The sequence below is a fragment of the Prionailurus viverrinus genome, chromosome B1 (genome assembly GCF_022837055.1).
Source record: "Prionailurus viverrinus isolate Anna chromosome B1, UM_Priviv_1.0, whole genome shotgun sequence".
NCBI lineage: Eukaryota > Metazoa > Chordata > Mammalia > Carnivora > Felidae > Prionailurus > Prionailurus viverrinus.
The window spans coordinates 123,768,769-123,782,428 of NC_062564.1; the positions used below are offsets into that span (position 1 = coordinate 123,768,769).

The window sequence follows — 13,660 nt, forward strand, 5'->3', positions numbered from 1 at the left end:
GGATTTTAGTTTAACACTAACCTGAAAAATCACTTGAACTCTCAGGACTCAGTTTCCTTTCCTGTAAAATTTGGAAGGGGTGGAATAGATGACTTATTCTATAAGTTTTTAGTACTTAAAGAAATTATTTTAAAAATGATGAATTCTAGCTTTACTCCCCTAAGTTTTCTATTTTTTTTTCCGAATCTACACCACCTATCCAAGTATAATCTGAATATTTGCTAAATGCAAAAAATTACCTAAACTTTTTGGGTGTTTATCCCCAAAATGTACATGAATATAAAGATATAGAAATTGCCCACCTATCATTTCCTCTTGCGTATCTCTATTAAAAACTCAGACTTATTACTGCCCCCAGAAAAACAAGCAGCAGTAAGAGCAAAAGTCAGAAAAATATAAGAAAACAATCTTTGTTCTCTCCTGTATCAGTAAACTGCCCTAACCTCTGACTAGCTGCTGAAGCTCCAAATCTAGACATTACTCTTCATTTCTCTCTTATTCTCACATTCCTGATCCATCCACCACTGCAAATACTTCTCAAATTCTTCTGATGCCTTCCATCATCCTCACTACCATAATCCTAAACCAGGTCACCCTTCCCTCTTGCCTGAACAACGACAACTACAAGTCTCACAATTGGGTCTCCATGCTTCCATCTTACTACTCAACTTCCATTCTTTTCAACCCACTTTCCATGCAGCTCCAAGAGTGAGGTTTTTAGGGGCGCCTGGGTGGCGCAGTCGGTTAAGCGTCCGACTTCAGCCAGGTCACGATCTCGCGGTCTGTGAGTTCGAGCCCCGCGTCGGGCTCTGGGCTGATGGCTCAGAGCCTGGAACCTGCTTCCGATTCTGTGTCTCCCTCTCTCTCTGCCCCTCCCCCGTTCATGCTCTGTCTCTCTCTGTCCCAAAAAATAAAATAAAATGTTGAAAAAAAATTAAAAAAAAAAAAGTAAGGTTTTTAAAACCCGAATCAGATCCCCTTTGATAAATTCTTATTACTCTAGAATAATCCACAAGGTTCTCTATGATCTAGGTCTTATTTCTTCCATGTTTTTGTACAATACTCTTCCTGTACACCGCAGCTCCTTTATCTTGATCTCTTTTCTGTTCTTTAAACACAGTAAGTTCTTTCCTCACTCAGGGCTTTGCAGTTGCTATACTTCTAAAGAAATATTCTTCCCCTTCTCTTTAAATAGTTTATTCTCATTTCTCAGACCTCAGCTCAAATAATATCCTCAGAGACAACTTTCTTCGCCTTCAGATTCTCTCCGTTACATCATCTTGCTTATTCCTTTGATATCAATGACCACAGTCTGTAAATATTTTCTTCTTGTACTATTTACTTCTTTATTTCCTCCTGTGTAAGCCCCACAAGGATGTGAATTTCTTGCTCTTATTTTCTCCTGTGATGCCCATCACTGGCATAGTGCCCTGAACACAGTGGGCTCAATCAATATTTGTTGATTAAAGTACTTGGTGCATCCATATACACAAAAGAATACAAAGACACAAAGTGAGAATTTCCAGGGATTTACTCATCATCACTACTGGAATAAAAACACTCAAACCATATGACCCATGGTATAGATGCTGAGACTTTCTAGAGGCAGGAACATAAATACATGTCTTCAATGACATAAAGGCATGTTTCTAAATCTAATCTTCCTAGTAGTGATAAATTTTTTCCTATGTCATATAAAAGACTGACTGAAAGGATGGTTCAACAGGTTAAATCTTTGTTAGTTTATTCAAATATGTCTTAAGCATTTAAACGAAAAATGTGAATCCATCAGTATCTTTTCTGGAACTCAAAAAGCAACTTATTCATGAACCAGGTGCAGGTAAAATGTATGAAAGACTAGATATGAAAGTAAAAGCTATAAATATTACATCAGTGAAATTACAAAAGGAGTCATGAAGAAAAAACCATGATCATTAAATACTCACATATCAAAAAAGCATCAAACTTGCAATTTTGTGGCACAGTGTTATATTCAGGTTTAAATTTTGTCTTTATGCAGGAAAATTTCAAATAAATTTACATATTTACATTTATAATGCAGGATCAGGAAGAAAGCACTAGTTCCACAGATGCATTTTAAAATTAGGTCACAACATGGCATCTGATAGACATAGCTTTGGGGCGCCTGATGATACTTGTGCTAATTTCTGCAGTCAATAGATTTCTTACATTAGCCAAAACTGTTTGATAATCCTTTTTTTCAAAAAGCCTTTAAATAACAGAGCATCCACGAATCACCAAGAAATCACTGAAATTACCCCGTTTATTTTTATATTTCTATACTATCATTTTATTAGCAAAAGACTGAGTAACTGCAGATTATAAGAAAATTATACAATAATTAAACTCAATTATTTCCATAAAATTACCTTAAATGATTTCTGAATAGCTTTTGGGTTACAATGTAAATAATTTACTATTCTACTTTATAAGTCTAAACTGCTCAAGATCAAAACTAAATTTTATTCCAATTATTTTATATATGAGAGAGGCTTTTGTATGAAACCATTTCATACTTAAAAGAAATGCTAGGTTATGTATATGTATGTGTGTATGTGTGCCCACATGTATATATAGTTACAACTTAAAATTTAACTTGAACTGACAACAGCACGGTTTTGGGAAAGATACATTTATTCCAGCCAGCAAGAAGAATGTGAATTATTCACTTTCAAATAGCATTTATCTTTTATATTCCCTCCCAGCCAAGGGAAATATCTGCAACATGCAGCAGAGACTACTGATTAAGAACAGAGAGAGTTCTCAGTACTTCAGCTTGGTTACAAAGAACAAAAATTGAAAAATTAAAACAGAACACAAGAGCAGAAGATAACATGTATTAACAAGGTTCTCATAAGCAGACTGAAAATTTTATGTTTAATATATCTAAACATTGACTTCATCTTTAACGGTGAAATTAAGGTAATAAAGGGGGGAAAGTTATAAGCAAAAACAAATCTTATTTTTGAAGAACTTTATAAATTAGACTTTCCCCACCCTAAGACTTGTTATTCAGGAAAGAAAAATTCCAAAGGCCATTCAGGCTTTGACTCAGAGACTAGGAAGGAGCCTGGTATCTGGGGGACAAAAAAAAAAAAAAAAAAAAAAAAAAAAATTTGGCAACTATGTATGAGTTCTTATTGAACTCAAGAAAAATCATCTAATATTTCTGTCACATGCAACACTTTCTCGAATGCTGTCTCCACCTTCATATCTATAAAATTGGTAACAACTGCTTGAAAATGATTATTCCATCTCTTTTTAACAAGACAGTCACATCTTTATAGTACTTGGAAACTAATGAAGTATTGGAAAAAAGCAGCTCTGTAATGTGTCCTTTGCCCTACAATTATCAAGGTAAAAATTTAAAGAATCTTTGAGTTTTAAATGCCACTTTAATAAACAAGAGGCATCTGAATGTGATAGCAAGTATAAAAACGGAAAAGATCACAATTCCTCAACATGTAAACAAACTATCTGAAGGGTTACTTAAACCCTTCAGGTTTAACCCTTCATGCACTGTTTAAATCCAGTGCATGTTTTACTTTGCAAAAATAAACCACACTGATAATAAACAATCTAATCTCAATTCATATTATAATTTCATTCCTTCTGTTGTAGTCAGTTTTTACCACATCACACCTGGCCTACTGCAATGGCTTCCTCCTCTTTTTGCCTCACTTTTCTTCCCATTCTGAACCAAGTATATGCTTCTATGAAGCTGAAGTATCAATTTCAAGTTATTTTCAGTGTTTTTTTCCTCCTGTCCAGACATCAAAGTACAAAATAACTCCTTATAGTCTACATACATTTTAAGTGCACAACACACATTGACACATGGATGCAAAAATCAAGATGTGTAACCACAGTAAACCTCCACTACTATTTAGTTATTTAAAAAATTCTATCTTCATGACAGTTGATATCATGCCCCACAGCCCCAATTCTGAACTTTCCCCCCACACCACAAGTTTCCTACTATTGCCTTGCTGCTGACTTTTACTGACAGATGGACTTAACTTCTATTTTATTGGGAAGATAGGAGGCCATGCCAGAAACAGTATTCTGATTGCCCTCTTTACTGCCTTAACATTTTTTTTTTTATACTTTCACCTATCTTCTGACAGTTTTCTATAATACCAGATTTACTTGGGTTCATGATTTCATTTCTCCTCTTTTCATCCATGATCTTTCTCCATCAGTTATTCCCTATAAGAGATTTACTCTGTCCTTGTCCACAGGTTCTAGCCTAACAAATATGTTCCTCTCTCCAGTGCTCTATATCACTCTCACAGTGCGGCCCTTCCCTCAAACTACTCATCTCTTTTTTTCTCGTTAAACTTCCAGAAAGTTAATATTCCCGCTTCATTTCCTCATTACCTACCATAGCCCTTGAAATTTGACTTCTCTCTAAACAAGACTCAACTTAAAGATGTCTTTTAAAATATGAATGTCTCTTTCTCCAGTCATCAAAATTCAGTATTTTTTTTCTTGGCAGTACTTGACACTGTTTAGCACCAACTCTATGAAATCCATGACAAGAAATAAATTTAATTCCCTTGAATCTTTCAGTGCTTCTTCACAAGCTCCTTCATGTCTTCTACATCCTAAATATGGCTGTTTTCCTTTAAGCGTTTCTTCTATTCTCATGGGTCAACGATCACTCATAAATGCATGAATCCTAAAGCACATTCACCAGAATGTGACAACAGCACTTCAGGTTCAACACACCTCCAAACATATTCACCTAGATGGGATCTCACTATTGATGCCTCTTGTTGGTATTATCTTGATTCAAATTCTGGACCCATGGACTCCTTCCTCTTAAATGATACCTTTCTTCATTCTACACACACACACACACACACACACACACACACACACACACACACTTCCTTCCTGTTCTCTCTTTCATTTGTTCCTCAAGTTGAAAAAGGGGGAAAAAAGTTTTTTAAGTGGTTATTCTTCATCTAGTCCACTGCCCAATGATTTTTAAGTAGGAATGTGCATCAGAATCATTTAGGGAGCTTTTGCAGAATATTTATACAATAGGCTGTATTCTAGCCTCAGAGATGCTGATGATTTACTTGTTCTAGCATACGACTACAAAAACGTATTTTGAAAATGTTCCCTAATGTTTTCAGATGCACACTTCTTAAGAATGGCTGCCTATCTTATAATATACATCTCTTTCAAATTAACTTTGTCTATTGTATCAATTTGAACATTTCATTCTTTTGCTGAAATACCTTCAACGGCTCCCCATTACAGAAGCTCTTCCCTAACCTGGGTTCCTGAGACATCACTCCATTATATTATCTATCTTTTAAAAGGCTTTTCTGTGCTCCTGAAAAAATCCTTTAACATTCTCTCCACAGGTTGAAATCCTATGCAGATTAAATGCCTTCTTTTTCATGGATACTATTGAAAGAGCTCAATCACAAATGAGCTCCTTCCTAGACCTATATTATGTAACCTCTTTTAGCATTTGTTACATAGTACCTTGTTTTTTAACATTGATATACATGCTTCAATACAATGAATACACTACAACTTCCTTAAATATAAGAGACACACTTGGACAGAAACAGAAGTGATTATCAGCAAAATCATTTTCCCCCTCACATTATTTGCATTGGTTTTCTAGAACAAGGGTAAATTATAAACTACTTAAAGGCTGATACTTACCAGAAATCTCACCTGAAGTAGAGGCTTGTGGCCAAACACAGAAATTCTCCTGAGACTAGGAATACTAATGTGTAACCTATCACCATAGGTTGCATAGAAGGCAGAAGCTAATAAGTTGTAACTTGTTCAATACCTGTTCTAAGACTTGAGAGTATAAATTCCCTCTCCCTAAGAAAGGGGAACCTTCTGGCATTGTTAGTGGGAATGCAAACTGGTGCAGCCACTCTGGAAAAGTGTGGAGGTTCCTCAAAAAATTAAAGATTGAATTACCCTAAGACAGAGCAATAGCACTACTAGGAATTTATCCAAAGGATATAGGAGTGGCTGACACAGAGGCATGTGCACCCCCAATATTTATAGCAGTGCTATCAACAATAGCCAAATTATGGAAAGAGCCCAAAGGTCCATCAACTGATGAATGGATAAAGAAGATGTAGTTTATATATACAATGGGATACTACTCAGCAATGAGAAAGAATGAAATCTTGTCATTTGCAACAACGTGGATGGAACCGGAGCATATTATCCTAAGTGAAATAAGTCAGAGAAAGACAGATACCATTATGTTTTCACTCATATGTGGAAGTTGAGAAACTTCACAGAAGACTACGGGGGAAGGGAAAGATAAAGGGTGGAAGGGAGTGGGGAGGTGTGGGGGGAGAATGGATGATGGGCACTGAGGAGGGCACTTGTTGGGATGTTTTATGTAAGTGATGAATCACCGAAATCTACTCCTGAAGCCAAGAGCACACCGTATACACTGTATGCTAGCTAACTTGACAAAAAATAGAGTAAAATAATAAATAAAATAAAATAAAATAAAATAAATTCCCTAAATCTTATTTTGGGACTAGCAATTTTTTGTTGATTTTTTCCTGAAAGTCAAATTTGAAAATTTGAAGGGAGAAAAAAATAGAGGCAACTGTATCCTCCATTTTAATTGTGCAAACCCAGTAAACCAAAACAAACAAAACCTTAAAAACCCCAACAGTTATTGCTGTAGATCATACTTTAAAATTTTATATGCATGTGTATACATGCATAAGTGTGTGTGTGTGTGTGTATATATATATATATATATATATATATATATATATATATATAATTTCCTCCACACTACAAGTAGAGTTGAAAGAAACAAGGTCATTTCACATACAAGAGAGAACATGTATGCCTCTCAGATATAAGGAGCTTTTAAACTTTTAATTTTGAAATAATTAGATGCTCAAGGAAACTGAAAAGAAAAAAAAAAAGCAGTACAGAAAGGTCCCATGTACCCTCCATCCAGCTCACTCGAAGGGTCACATTTACACAACTTTAATACAATATACCCCAACCAGGAAACTGCCGCTGATACAACCCACAGACCTTGTTCAGATTTCATCAGGTTTCATAGGCACTTGTGTATGTGTATGGACATGTATAGTTCCAAGCAATTTTATCACATATATAGGTTCATACAGCCACCCTCAATATGTGGTATTTTTAAATATTCACTTTCATGCAAATCAGATTTTTATCAAATTGATAACAGGCTTAAAAATAAAAGATAAACATTGTTTTTTGGTCTCAGAAAACAGAAATGTGGATACATTATACAACATAGAAATTGAGCATGTACAATGAGTACAAACAAAGTAGAACTGTATTTTGGCTGAAAATAAACTAGAAAATACATTCAAGTCAAAATTTCAAATTTTTAAGTTGTATGCTTTCAGTTCACTAAAAAACAATATATCTGGGCTATGATGTCCAATTAAAACAAAGTATTCAGTATTATTTCTTGGATTCTGTTGAAGATTTGGTATAAGAAACAATCATATGGAGACTATCTGGGCAATTTTTATACAGCCATTATTGAAGATGCTGTCTCCAATGACAGCCAATATCCTCTGCATATTTTAAGAGGGATGTGTACAGATTCATCTAGGGAGCTGATATCCCAGTGATAAATCTCTTCTAGCATTTGTCTCAACAGTTTTTTTTTTTTTTTTGACCAAAGAACTAGACTATTTCTCCTTAGCATAAAATAAAAATTACTTAGCATAACAACTGTTTTTTTTCACCCTGGCTGCCAAGAAGCTCAAATTAAATTAGTGCTTATTATGGTAAGTATATTATCCCTGATTCTTAAATGATTTATCTTTGCCTCTCTTTATATGGCTTCTGGTCCTTGTATCTTTATTTTAGATATCTTATGTATATTAGTATATGTATTACATTATGTCACAGCACACTTTTAGAAATAATAATGTATGGACTGAATGTTTGTGTCCCTCCAAAATTCACATCCCTGATGTGATGGTAGTAGGAAATAATTAGGTTATAGAGGTAGGACTCTCATAATGGGATTTGTGCCTTTATAACAGACAGGAGAGCTTGCTTCCTCTCTTGCTTCTCTCTCTGCCATGTATGCATACAGTTTGCTATGGGCAAAAACTACTGGCTTCTTGATCTTGGATTCCTCAGCTTCCAGAACTGTGAGAAACAAATGTTTGTTGGTTAAGCCACCCAGTCTATGATATTTTGTTATAGTGGCCCAAACTAAGACAAAGGATCATGCATATATGCTACATATTTCCTTTGCACAGCAGCTCAAAATTTATATTATACATCTAAATATAAACCTAACTTAATTCACACAAGTCCACTTTACCAATGAGGATATTAAAATTCAGGAAGATTAAATGACAACTTAGTAAATGGCAGAATTGGAAATCTTAACATCTGCAATATTTGCCTTCCAGGGGCATAGTAAAATCTCACTTATTTATAATTACTTTTATTTTAAAATGAACTATATTTTATATAAGCAATTTACTATTTGCTTAATTTCTAAAAATGGCTCCAATTACAACTCCTATCATCTATTTCTTTTTATTCTGACCAAAACCTACATAAATTTAGTGTGTACTTTTAACTGTCAACAAGTTGTGTTCCTTTGTGCATTTTATTTTCTCTATCATATTAGAGACAGACATCTTTAATGGCATGAAATTTTTCAGTTTATAATCGTGTTACAAAACAACATTTTTTTCCAATATATTCAGCATATCTGTGTAATAAAGTATTTTCATGTGATAATAGCCATAATTACTACCTCTAAAAATTGCAGCTGCATGTAGTTTTTTATGCTCATATACATAATACACTTTGGTGATAAACCCATTCTTATACAACAGATTAACTGATAAAAAGAATCTGGTTTTTACTTATTGGATAATAATTCTATTTTGTTCTAAAACTGACTACTGACACAAAGTAGGGTAAATATATGAACCTGCAAAACTCTCTAATACATGATTAAATACTTAACCTAATTTATACCACTGAAATAAGCATTTATTTTAAATGCCAGACATAAATTTGCAAATACACTTTGCTTACTTAGGCAATTTCAAAGCATGTCTGTATTATAACACATACTTATCTAACCAACTTACATTACAAAATACTATAGAATTAATGCAAATTATATTTTAGCATTTGCAATCAGAAGGATGAATTTTTTACATAAGAATAGGGTAGCAAAGTTATAATCATTAATATATAAATAGGTCCAGGCATATATTTGGTATCCTTTCCATTTATACTTGAAGTCAATGAAATAAACAATATTTATTTAACTTCATAAATACTGGCTATGGCAAGCCTGATCATCATCTCATTTTGAATATTTATTTATTCTTCAGTGGGCACAAATCCAATTTTCTTCATATCATGTAAGATGGCATATTATATGTTTCTTAAGTGGGTACCTTTCCAATAAGAGTATCAATTATATAATAATCATTAATTTTCTATAAAGATGCACATTTAATTTTAATATGTATTAACTTGAATTGTACATTATTCTTTCTCTGGTATATATAAAGGCACAAATATTTGTCTAATCATTTTCTTCCAGCTTCTACTAAATAACCTTGGACAAATACATCTAATATCAATTATTTCCTGACCTCAAGCAGTAACATCTTCAAACAGAGAAAACTCAGTCTCCAATCACCAATTTATCCTTACAAATTATAAATACAGTGTGGAAATTTAAAAAGCAGCTCTTCACTACCATAAGGCTATTTAACTATATCAACAATTTAAAATGTGTACAGCTATATAAACAAAACTAGTCATTGAAAGAAGGGAATACTACAGAGATAGACAAATGAGAAAAAAAAAGAACTCATTCTTTTTAATATCTCCTTTGAGAGAAATGTAAATGAAATAGGCTGAAGGCATGCAATTCTGAAATGTAATGCTACTTCTCTTTATTTAAAATCACATTACCCAACATATCCCATCACAATTTTGCTAATTCCTTTCTAAATTGAAATACAAATTTTCCCTAATCTTTTTTTTTAATTTTTTTTTAATGTTTATTTATTTTTGAGACAGAGAGAGACAGAGCATGAACGGGGGAGGGCCAGAGAGAGGGAGACACAGAATCTGAAACAGACTCCAGGCTCTGAGCTGTCAGCACAGAGCCTGACGTGGGGCTCAGACTCATGGACCGCGAGATCATGACCCGAGCCGAAGTCAGCCGCTTAACCGACTGAGCCACCCAGGTGCCCCCCTAATCTTTGATTTAAAGCATCTCAAATGTCTCATAAAAAGGGTTTTTTGGCAAAGTTAAAGGCAAGACAGCTTTAAAATGTTGCTTATATCAGAAGTCTGTTTGGATACTTGGAAAGAAAAATCCATAACTGAAGTATCTTTGGAGGCTCTTTGGAAGATCAGAAAAAAGACCAGGCATCTTAAATGAAAAATGTTCTTATCCAGTGATTCTTTCATCTCTATATGCAAGAGAAAGACTGGGATTCAAAAAGTTGATCAGCAACAAAGCCTCACTCCGTCCTATTTAGCAGTTCTGTCAGCCTGCTACCTATGTTATGTAAGAGTTTCCTTCCATTCGGAAGAGTTCCTAAAATGTCAAAGCCAGTAAAACTGAAATCTGACCTACTTTTTTCAAAAGATTTCCATGGATTTTATGGCAAGTGTAATTCCTTTTACAGTTGGAGTTCTCCTCCTTTCAAATAAACTGTGTTAACTGAAATATCCTAGCAACTGCATTACCTTTTAAGGGTTAAAATAAAAATCCATAAAATATACACAAATTTTCTCAAATTTTGATCTCTTATAGTGAATTCCTTCTGGTGCTTTTTGCACATATTGGCTTTATTATCTGTTGTAAGCCTAGTAACATTCTGAATGAGCCTGCATTAAAGTATTATCCACTTAGGAGTGCCTGGGTGGCTCAGTCATCTCATGTTTTGTGGGTTTGAGCCCCATGTCAGGCTCTGTGCTGACAGCTCACAGCCTGAATCAGAGCCTGGAACCTGCTTCAGATTCTGTGTCTCCCTCTCTCTCTCTGCCCTCTCCCACTTGAGCTCCCACTCTGTCTCTCTCAAAAATAAACATTAAAAAATTTTTTTAATAAAAAAATTAGCCACTTGGAGTGCATTTATAAAATGTAAGTAAACTTCTTAGTCTGACAGGTAAGTTTGATAAAACACCAATGTGAATTTTAAAACATGTATTATTTATAAGGAAAAGATTCCCTGTATTTATAAAGCTGTCATGTGTAGTTTTCTATTTTCTTTTTAAGAATGAAGCATTATATTCTTTTTTTTTTTTTTTAATTTATTTTTGAGAAAGACAGTGTGAACAGGGGAGGGGCAAAGAGAAAGGGAGACACAAAATCCAAAGCAGGCTCCAGACTCTGAGTGGTCAGCACAGAGCCTGACGTGGGGATCAAACCCATGAGCCATGAGATCGTGACCTGAGCTGAGGACAGATGCTTAGATGACTGAACCACCCAGGTACCTCAATAATGAAGCACTACATTCTTGAGAGGGAAGAAGGTTAATTAATTAAACGAGAAGTTACTCACTACTTTTTAAAAAAGAAATCTAATTCCTGGGTTCTTTGAAACTCCTAATTGTCAAAATATATAATGAGAAATGCATTTCAAATAAATTCACAAATCAAGCACACAGCATCATATTTACAGACTAAAATATCATTTTCGTAATTCAAATAAAAGTGCTGTACTTTTCTTACAATTATTCTGACAAAATCACTGAGATGTTCACAGAGATTTAATTTCCAATAAAAGGATAAGAAAGCATACAGGCTTATAGAAATTATATGCATAAGATAGCATGGCACAATGAATACATTTTATCAGACAATTTACAGTAATAAATCACTCTTTATATTTATACATTTTTAAGACTATTAACTTCACTTTCCTTAAACAAGGTTTACAAGTATAAAAAACAGCCTATATTTGCTATGCTTAATTTTCCATTTAACTATAATTTACATTGAATTGAATGAAAATGAAGTGGTTATAAATATTTATAAGTAAATGAAACAAAAAAAATTAACTTCATAGCCTAAAGCACACCCACAGACTTTATACCTCATAAGAACAGAGCAAATGGACTTTACTTTCATCAGAATGATAATCTTATTAACTACACATTTACTACCCTAACTTCATGGTTCTTTAGAGTACACAGGAAATAAAATTACTGTGTGCCCATAAAAATAATAGCAGTATGAGATAAGAGATCACTATGAGTGTTTCTTCTATTGTGCCAAAACTAAGGAAAACTCCAGGACAAAAGTACTTAAAATAGAGAATTCCTATATTTAAATAATGCATAATTTAAGAATAACTAAACAGAGCAAGGGTTAAAGAATACTTGTGGCAGCCCTAAATTCTAGTAATATAACACAGAAGGATAAGAATAAACATAGTAATGATCAATGGTCATCAAATACATGCCATCAATCTTTGACTATTACTCTGTAGAGATCTTTTTAACTTTTATTCTTAACATTAATGATATAAAATATATCTTAAATGGTTCACTCAATACTCAAAGCTAATACTGTAAGCTATGATGTTTAATAAAACTCCTAAATATAAAAAGGCAAAGTTACAAACATAAAGCACTAGAATTTTATAAATAAAGCTAATACCCTAGGATAAAAGGCACTGGAAGGAAGGAACAGATAGATAAATTTATAATCAGTATTGGGGACTGGAAATTGTAAGTTAAAATTCATATTAAGACATCCACATCCTCACACATAATATATTATGTTCCAGAAAAAGTAAGGAAAGGAGAATAAGTTAGGCTAGCCTTACCACCAATGCTACAAAGAAATTAAAACTGAAAGTTACAGTTTCAGTCTTTTTTCTACTTTCTTTTATCATAAATAAATATGTTTATGACCTTATTTTCTATCTGGCTTACATGTCCAAATCACTTTGTGAGGCATCGCCTATGATGAAAGGGTTATGTCTTTTGTGCATGAAGTCACTGGGGAAAATAAACAGTAAAAGTTATCTTAGTTATATAAATAGAACTAAATTCCTAGGAGACTTTAAAGGTAAGTGTTAAAATATGTGTTTCTGGCTCAGAAAATATAAATCTAAGGAAAATCCAGGATAAGGCAAATTTAACTGAATATACTCAAGATTTTTCTGTATTCTGTTTACATATTTGTGGAGAGGAGAAGTAGAAAATGTAAAATTTTTGCAATATATCCAAACCCAAGTTCTTGCTTTGTCTTTACCTGGCACAGTAGCGTATTACAGAAAGCGGTGAGGATGATAATGACATTATGACAAATAGGAATGGAGTCAATGCAGATGCAGTAGGCCAGTCTAGCTTTTGAGAAGACAATGGTTTTTATTAATGGTTTTATTGAATTACAAGTAATTAAAAATTTATTTGGACAGACTTAAATACTTTAAAAAACTGTGTTCATAAGCATTCTCATTCAGAGATATAACTGCAATAAAACCTAACTGAAAAGACAATATACATTTGTTCTAAAACGCTTCAAAAACCCCAATTTCTCAGAAATTGACTTACTTTCCTCTGAAAGTATTATTTGTGATAGCAGAGAAAAAGAATTCACTTCCTTAACTTCTTAG

At 33.6% G+C, this 13,660-nt stretch overlaps 1 protein-coding gene across 5 annotated transcripts in view; it reads right to left on the minus strand.

The window, feature by feature from the left end:
• The window catches only part of RAP1GDS1 (Rap1 GTPase-GDP dissociation stimulator 1), a 174,858-nt gene that overhangs the window by 83,756 nt on the left and 77,442 nt on the right, over positions 1 to 13,660 (minus strand). The window lies entirely within an intron of this gene.